The sequence below is a fragment of the Amborella trichopoda genome, chromosome 1 (genome assembly GCF_054954075.1).
Source record: "Amborella trichopoda isolate Santa Cruz 75 chromosome 1, AtrichopodaSantaCruz75HAP2 v2.0, whole genome shotgun sequence".
In the NCBI taxonomy this organism is placed as follows: domain Eukaryota; kingdom Viridiplantae; phylum Streptophyta; class Magnoliopsida; order Amborellales; family Amborellaceae; genus Amborella; species Amborella trichopoda.
The window spans coordinates 4149194-4159208 of NC_142336.1; positions in this window are offsets into that span (position 1 = coordinate 4149194).

Below are 10015 nucleotides of genomic sequence, written 5' to 3' on the forward strand. Positions count from 1 at the left end.
TATGGGTAGTCCATCCTGAATGTGCTGATGTTTTTGAGAGCCTTGTTCGAAAATGTTTTTTACAGAAAACATACCATCAGTGTATGGCCTCTTTAAGTGATAGCATCTTCCCTCTTGGGGTGATGATAGAAGTTTGAAAAGGTGCTTCTGTAACTGGAGGAAAGCTTCGATCTCTATGCCTCTAACTATGCAGCCCTATTGCCCCGTTGATGCGGAATCCAGTCCCTGATACGAGGTCGTGCATTGTGGCTATATGGTGCAAGGCGATGGCAAATGGCTCTGAGAATTTTGAAGGGATGATCACCAATCCACTTGTTTATCCAGAATCAGGTGTGCCTTCCATTGCCCACCATAGATCTTGGGCTGTTGATGAAGATGCAGCTACACTGAAACTGATATCCAATCTACTTTTGTATCTAGAATATGTAGCAGCATATTGTTAAAAGGAAAATTTTCCATGCGTTGGGGCGGCGTACATCTGCATTTGCATTCCCCGAGGCATAAAGCAATCATCTTAGGGATGGACGCTAAGTGGTGGTCCCTTTGGAAAAGGAGAAAAATCAATGGCCTAAATTTGTTTCAAATAATTATCTTTTTTAAATTATTTATTTTACATATTCATGATGTCCAAGATAGAGATCATATATACCTGTTAGATTAGGTCCAAAAGCCATATCAAAAATTGATTTTTAAGCGGGAATGCATGTGTACATATGACCCATAGAAACTGTGTCTTATTGGTAGTGGGACTTGGGGGAGGAAACACTCAGTTTAAGGGCAGGGAAAGGCACGTAGTTATGGGTTGAGTTTGTGATATCTTTTTACCCCTTTTCCTGTTATTTGGGTATGATTAGAAACAAATGCATGGAGTCTCTTAACTTATTAAAACAAATAAATTGGACTAGTAGGCTTTATTCCATTGCATTGTCGAAGTTATGCCTTTGCGATACACCAGCATAGGTATGAGCGTGTTCGCAAAGTCGGCCGAGTAGTTTCTACTCATCAGAGTTACTCGGCCCAAACTCTGCGGCCTTGGGTCCGAGCTTGAGTCGGTTGTCCAACTCCGGGATATTAAATTTTTTAAAAAAATATTAAAAATCCTAAAAAAATAAGGAGTTTATTTAGGATATTTGTTTTAATATTTTCTATCCTTTTGAAAAGATTGGAAAGTGTTTTGGCCGTGAACAGTTACTTTTATATTTTCTGATCTTTTTTGGATTATTTTAAAAATACCCCCAATTCACAAGTTGATTTAGTAAAATCTTTTTTTTTTTTTTTTAAAACCATTTTTTTGTTGCTACAATGCTCGGCATTACTGGGATCGGGCATGGGTCAAGTATTGGTTTCCACCACTAGGTATGAGAAGTACCAATCAAACAAGAGAGAAACTAAACAAAGGCCAAATACAAAGGAAAAACAAGTGGTCCACTTCACTTCTGGTGAAAAATTATATGCCATAATAACCTCATCTGCTTAAACCCATCTCAAAGATTTCCCAACCATCACCCAAATCATCGACAAATCCCCCTCAAAGATTTCATACTATCACCCAAATCATTATCAGAACCCCTTTCCAAACTACCACCCATATCATCAACAAATCCCCACTCTCCTTATGAATGGAAAAACAAGTTATCATTATAATGCGGTTGGAACAAGGTGGTAACCTTTAATAGTCAAAATAAGGCGTACTTCTAAACTTTGTTAGAAGATGCAAATTCGCAGCCAGAATCTCTATCAGGGCCTGAAAAATCTATCTTCACTTTTAATTATGAAATTTAAAGCTCCAAGCGGTGTTCTGAGACTTGGCCGAGGCTAATTGAATTCGGTTGAGTAACTCGGTGTTGCCCCATTATTGATAGGGTTGTACATCTTGTTTATAAACTTTATTTATGTTAATATGGCGAATTTAAGTCAAGCATATTTAGATGACTCCATGGTTAGTTCTGACACATGTTTTTGCATGGTCATGGTTCGAATCTCTCTAATGAACATCGCTTTTTTAAAGATTGTTATTTTTTTTACAAGGAGGTAGCTTTATGTCAGGCAGCATAATCAATACATGCCTTCCATAAAAAAATTTCTTGAATTTCATGACATATCCGATGCCATCTAATTTGACATCTAATGTCTAAGAGTGCTTGTTACCTTCTTGTAACATAGATAAATGGTCTCATAGTATACAATCCTTTTTTATTAATACCCTTTTACACCATTCATTTTAAATTTTGATGAGGGACCTTTGTTTGCAATCCATCGTAAAGATGTTTATTGCGTTTGGTATGTAGACCAACAACTATGTCCTAAGACACATCAAATACATTTCTTTTTGCTAACTTGACCTACATAAGTTACTTAAGCCAAGTGACCTAAGCGCCATCCTTGCTCTAAGTTCCAATCTTGGAATACATTTTGGAAATTAAAATGTTATACATGGTTTGGAAATTGCAACAAAATGAGGGCAATTGTAATATATTTGTCGTCATTTAAGTCACTCAAGCTAAATGACTTCCCTACTTGTGCATGTTATAGGCTCCAAATACATAACAACATTTTTAGAGAAAAACAGATTCGGGTTTTGAACTCAAATAAGTAATGGGCATGTAGCTTAATCAACATGTGGCCGAATACGCCCTCATTTATTACAAATTCCAAATTTGAGCGACGGTAATTCGATTACTTTCTAACTAAATAAATTTATTATTCTTTTAAAAATAACCACTTTTCTGATGATAGTTAAGAAGTATCATCGTGTAGTTGACCCCAAATAGTTGAGAAAGACTATGATGATAATGATGGCTAGATCAATATTGATTTAAGTATTGTCAAATGGATGCCCCCTAAAACTGAGGGACAAAAGAAAATATGTCTAAGTGGACAGGAACTAGTGAGGCTTATGATTTGTTATGGAAAACTAAGGACTGAAATCTATTTAGGACACTAACAAGAGCAAATTCTATGACAAAAAATAGTGGAGCATTAATTTGAATTTTTTATGGACATCTTAAAAAAATTGTCGTCTTTTTTTGTTTTTTTAAAATAGCGTGCTAAAATTGGGAAATAATATCACAACCATCAACATCTTAGCCAGTCAAGATCAATTCCAAATCCTTATGAAAATAATATTTACTTTATAAACTTATAATTTATCAATATTGATTAAGAAAGACATTAGATAAATAAACATTAGTAAAAGATCTCTATCGTATCCGAATTCATCTACCAAAGATTCGTATCATTCTTTTGTTTTTGTTTTTTTTTTTAAAAGTCGCCCAAGTTTAGGATAAGACCTAGCATTTACATGTCCCACCTAAATTTGGTAAATCATGCTCCACCAAAATTTAATAAAGCGACTTCTACGTCGGAGGGTCAATTAGGGGTTTATACTATAAGTGTTTATCTTTCTTACCAGGACAGTATAAATATTACAAATATCACTGGCCATTCGATTTCAAATAAAATAGTTGGGTTTTGTTAGGCTACACCATTTGTTTTCATATATTTTAAAGTCCTCAATATTTTTGGACATCTAAATAACCTTAAATTATAATATATATTTTTTTTAGTAGGGACATTTTTGGTCATTTAAAATGGCAGAATGGATATTTTTACAAAAAAATAATAGCATTCTATTAGTATTTAAAAAATAATTAATGTAACTTGTGGATGATGTTACACACCATGTCGGTGATGTGATTGCCCACTATTGTTGATAAATACTTTAATTTCTATTAAAAATTTCTACTTTACTTTTGACTAATTACTTAAAATACCTCTAGACAAAAAGTTACTACAATATAGGATAAGAGTATCTAAGTATCCAAAAATATTGATGACCTATATGGTATACACAATAAAGTGATGCAGCCTAATAAAACCCAAAATGGTTTGGGTTGTGTCAATTTTTTTTTTAATATTTTGAGCTAATAACAAACTCACAACATAGTGATTTAAAATCCGACGAATACAAATGATTATGATCTTTTTATATACTAAAAGTAAATGGTATCTCTGTATAATTTTTTTTTATTTTAAAAACAAATGGTTGCAGTCTCTCTAAAAAAGAGCAAACTCAACTATTTGAAAATTTCTTTAAAAAAATAAATTTTTTTAGTTTTTTTTTTATCATATTTATTTTTTACTCATCAATGAACTTTATCTTAACCATCATCATTATCATGATAATTAAAGCCTTTTTTAACTATTTGATGTGGACAACACGAATTCTGGCTATCATATTAAGAGCCAACTTCAATCAAGTCATAAGCCACCGTTTGTGAACTTCATGTTAAATATTACATTACATTACATGTGCTTAAAACTTTAGGTACAAAATCCATCTAAAAAATGGATCATGAACAGGGGACGTATACCAGCATATGAGTCCCAAGACTCATAAAAAATGTGTCCTTAGTGTCCAATAATAAACCAAGGTCGGTGATAGAGTTTTAGATATATTCTTGCACGTGTCTCATGTTGATTGGAGGATAAAATTTATGTTATCATGTGTCCCATTTCCCATCTACCGTTTACATATTCAACTCAATAATTTTGGCACGTGTTCCACATACTTGTTAAACGAGTTTCATGGATTCCTCCATCTTTTCATGGAAAAGAGTAGCTAAAAATTCTTGTGCTGCCGCGGGAGCATGTAAATTCAGGAGCATTTGAGTGCCTAAACTATGGGGACTTAAGCACACTAACTAATCTGAGGCGAAAAAGAGGGGAAAATATTTTTTGTATTCCTTTGTTACAAAAAAAAAGTCATAATTGCTCCAAGCCATTAGATGTCAAATTGGGTCGTTTGGATGTGCGACAAAATTAGATGTCAAATTAGGTGGTTTGGATGTGTGATAAAATTCAAGAAATTTTATCATGAATTTGGAGTTTACTCAACGACACACTCATGACCACTTGCTTTGAAAGTTGATGGGCAATAATGATTTGTGATTTCCTTGTATTAAACGTAAATAATCTTTTTATATATATTTTTTAAAAAAATTAATTGATTGATTGATTTATTTATTGGGGAAGTTTTCTCTTAATAAAAGCTGTGCATATCTCTTTAGGTATGTTGGTACTTTTCTAAATTGTGATAGAGCAATATGTGAAAAAGTTCATATCCACAAACGTTGTTGCGATTTAAAAAAACCTTACAATCATCTTGACTTCAATACTATGAAAAATAGAAGACGGGATTTTTTAATTTTTTGAAATAGTGCCTTTTGCAACACATTAGTTAAACTGTTAATTTTTTAAATATTTATAGATTTGCTTGATCTATACTATTTTTGAAACTTTAAATTTTATAGTTAAGTGTCAAAACTGATTTTTAGGCCATTGTAATTTTTTCCGATATTTGAAGTGTACTTTTTAGCAAGATTTAGAGGTGTACCTCACTTTGATTGTTGAAGATTGGTACTTTTTACAAAAAGAAAAAGTTTATATAAGTTCGAGGCTCTAAACAATCAAATTAGGGCACATCTCAAAAACCTTACTAGAAAAGGTTGTTTTGATGCCCAAATATCCTCAAATTGACCATCTAGACCCCAAGATGCATGGACATGACAAAAAAATGGATTTCAAGTTTTGGAATTAGTGCATATTGGAATACATTTTTTTGAACAGTCAATTTTCAAGATTTTCATAGATCTGCTTCATCTACACTATTTTTTTATCTTTAAATTTTATAACTAGAGACGAAAATATATTTTAAAGTTATCACAAAGATTTTCAGTATTGAAATCACATTTCTCAATACTATTTGAAGGTGTGCTTTACTTTAATTGTTTAGAACCTCGACCTTATACAAACCACACTGCACCCTGGGGCAAAAACATGTGGAGTAGAGGTGATGAAATGTGTTTTGTGGTCCCGTGTTTATAACATTCATTTCTCTCTATCAATGCTAGAAGATGAAAGTTGAGAACGCATAGTACAAATTGGTTAGGCAACCCACCAATTCTTCTCTCCTTAATGGGGTAGGCGAGCTAATTTTCAATCCTACTACTGTTTAGAAAAATGGATCGACAACCCGGATCGTCTATCTAGAGAATTAGTTTGGATCGACACATCGGCGGTCCGGCGTTAGGTAACATACCAATTCTTAGCAAGCTAAGTTTAAAACCTCCCAGTGTTTAGAAAAATGGATTGATAACCCAGATCGTTTATTTAGAAAATTGGTTTGGATTCGCACATCAGCAGTCCAGTTTGGCAACCCGAGCAAGTAAATTGGCCAATAAAAGTAGAGAATAAAATAAAAATATGTGATATAACTGTTATCAAAATAATAAATTTCATTTTGTTATGTCTCTGGATGTAGCTCTTTTACGGCGAACAACTTAAATATATATGTGTTCTTGTAGTGTGTGTGTAATATACTTTATTTCTTATATATTGTTTCTATTCTCACCTATTGCATTTCTAAGTGGTAAGTACACGATCCTAGCAGGATCTAAATTTTAGGGAAGCGGGTTCGTAAATCCTAACAAATATTGGATGATATTGAATTAAATATATGATTCCACACTAATATTTTAATGGGATTTGTAAATACATGACTTAAAACATGAACTAAATATTTTTTAAGTGACAATGCCACTTTAATTTCCATATATAGTATTAATTTCTTGCGAATTGCTTCAAATTGGCTTTGTTGATAATTTAGAGCTGATCTTTTGGGAAGTGAAATGCTTCCTTTCGAATTCAAGTTCTTGATTTTACTTTCTCATTCAGAGAGGGTTTTATTTGACTGCAATGCAAATTATTAAAATATCATTATCAATTGATTTGTTTGAAATACTATTAGAACCATTTATATTGGAAAATTCACAAACAAATCATATTTATTTTTGAAACTTTAAAATAGTCTAATATATTTTATATTTTGTACTGAACTCCCTCTGTGTAAAAGCATAGTGTATTTTAAATTTATCTTTTTATATATAGAAAAGGTTGATAAGATGTCAATGGTAAAAAAAAGATAAAATCTCCACCCAAAAATGTTGATAAGATATTGAAAAGCCCTATAATTGGTCATCTTGTCGTCAAGATGTAATGTTATTAAAAAAAATAAAAAATTGAAGGCTTAAAAATAGTGCATTTTATACCACATTATCTATATTATCAATTCTCAATATTTTTGAATATTTATAAATATGCTCAATCTACACCATTGTTGGAGTTTTCAATGTCATAATAAATGTGAAAATAGAGCTTTAGGTCATCGTAGTTGTTTTCGGCACCTGATATGCATTTTTTAATAAGATTGTGGTGCACCTTACTTTTGATTGTTTACGATTGACACCTTGTACAAATCATATCCCTTACATCTGCATCTTTTGATTTACTTTCAAACTATCCATCAAAATATGCTTGAGCCTAAATTGGAATGGTTTAAAAGGGATAGATTACTTATTGCTCAAGAAATAGTCTATTTTGATAAAGGAAAAAGTTTATATAGAGCCAAGGCTCTAATCAATCAAACTCATGCGCATCTTAAAAATTTCACTAGAAGACGTTGTTTTGATGCTTAAGTTTCCTCAAATTGATCATCTCGACCTCAAGATGCATGGACATGAAAAAAAATAAGTTTCAAGTTTTGGAAAATAGTACATCTTGTAATGTATTTTTGGACCGTCAATTTTCAAGATTTTCAAGTTTTCATAGGTTTGCTCGATCTATTTTATTTTTTCAGCTTGAAATCTTATAATTAGATATGAAAATATATTTTAAAGCCATCACAAAGATTTCCTGTATTAAAACCACATTTCTTGACACTGTTTGAAGGTGCACTTTACTTTGATTAATTTAGAGCCTCGATTCTACGCAAACTGCAACCTTTGATAAATTCCCCATATAGAAATTACCCTGCATTTTCCTAGAAATTTATTTTCTAGAATAAGTTGGAAACAATTTTCTTTATATTTTTATATTGTTAGATTTTAATTGAACAAATGGCCACTATAGAAATAGGGGAAATTTAAGCTCTATTGTTGACTGATCTTTTGTGTTGGAAATAGGATCCAAGTAGCACTAGTGATTTTGCGGCTATGGACCCTCCTGTCTTTCCATACTCCACACATGCACAAGGACACATCTGTTTTTCTCTCTCTCACACACACATTTCTCTTTAACTCTCTCTCTCTAACATCTCTCTCTAACTCTCTCTCTCTCATGCACAAGGACACCTCTCTCTCACTCTCATGCATAATACATCTCTCTTTCGTGCACAATGACCTTTCTCTCTCTACATTTCTCTCTTGCACCATGACCTTTCTCTCTCTACATCTCTCTCATGCACCATGACCTTTCTCTCTCTACATCTCTCTCATGCACAAAGACCCCTCTCTCTCTCTCTCTCTCTCATGCACAAGGACCCCGCCCTCTCTACATCTATCTTTTCATGCACAAGGACATCTTTCTCTCTCATGCACAAGGACACATCTCTCTCTCTCTAGACTATAAAAAGCATTGGACCAATAGAAGGGTTTTGCCGCTTTGCGGCCTCTCTCCTTTCACACTTCACACCCCTGCACCATGACACACGTCTCTCTCTCTCTCTAACATGTAAAAAAGCATTGGACCCGTGCAAAAAAAAATGAAGTTTATAGACGCCAGAGCAAATTGTACACTTACTCCCTTGAACGAAAGAGTTATTTAAAGAAAAAAGTTTATACGAGGTACTTGAGAAAGGTTTTTTCTGATGTTAAAGCCCGCCGATTCGTCATCTCGACCTCGACACGTATAGATATAAATAAAAAAAGAATTTAAGTCTTTAAAATTACACATCTTGTAAGATTATTTAGGCCATTTATTTTCATGATTATCAAGTATTTGTGGATATGCTTGATCTCAAGAATTTTTGAGTTTCAAAATTTATAATTAGATATCAAATAGATTTTTGAGAAATTATCAGAAATATATCTTAATTTTATTTAATTGAAAAAAAAAACTCTCAATTTTCATAAACCTTGTCCACACCATTTTCCCTCAATTTTGGCTTTTTTTTTTAACCAAGATAGCTTTCACAGTAGTTGTATTACCGTAATAACTACCGCATTATATTATTTAAAGTACCGTAATGATAGAACCTTCACGGTAATACGATTACTATGAATGCTATTTTGATAAAAAAAATGTTAAAATTGACTAAAATTGAAAGTTTTTTCCAATTTGACAAAAATTAAAGTATATTTTTAATAATTTCCCAAAAATTTTAGGTCATCATTGAAATTTCCCATACTAAAGTTACATCTTTATGCAAGGTATGAAAGTGTGCTTTACTTGGATTGTTTAAGTTCTCACCTTCTAAAAACAACACCATATTGTGAGTGATTTATGGATGGATCCTAAAACTTTTCTTAAAATACGAAATGCTCTATTTACATGTGGAAATTATAAAGAAAGTTGGTCGATTCACTTTTTTTTTTTTCAAAATTGCCTTTTGGTTGGAGAACATTGACTTAAATTTTAATTTTTTAATTTTTTTCGTTAGTGGAGCCCTTAAAAATTGGGTCACTGTCATACTAACAAAAAAAACTCAAAAAATAAAAATAAAAATTCGAATGAGGTTTCCATCCTCAACCCAAGGGTAATTTTTAGAAAAAAATAAAAAAAATTGGGTTGACCGACCTTATTTATTTGTAATTTCTGCTTGTAAATGGAGGATTTTGTATTTTAAAACAAATTTTAGGGTTCATACGTAAATAACTTAAAAAAAAAAAAAACTTACATTTCTTAGACATTTAGAACTTAGATCTCACATGAAACTAAATAATTCTATGCAATCTTGGGCCCTTTTTATTTTATTTGAGACACATGTAAAATTTGAAACTTTCTTTTCCTTTTTTAAGAAGTTAATTTCCAATTTCGAGCCTGAGACTCCTCAAAGCTAGTGGCTTACGCAAATGAAAGAATCGACAGCGTGCTCTGGCCGGACCACAATATCGTTTGGCTAGTAAATTAAGAAAGAGAGCTCTTTTTGTTTCTGTGGGTGGAATAAGGACGTGGTTTC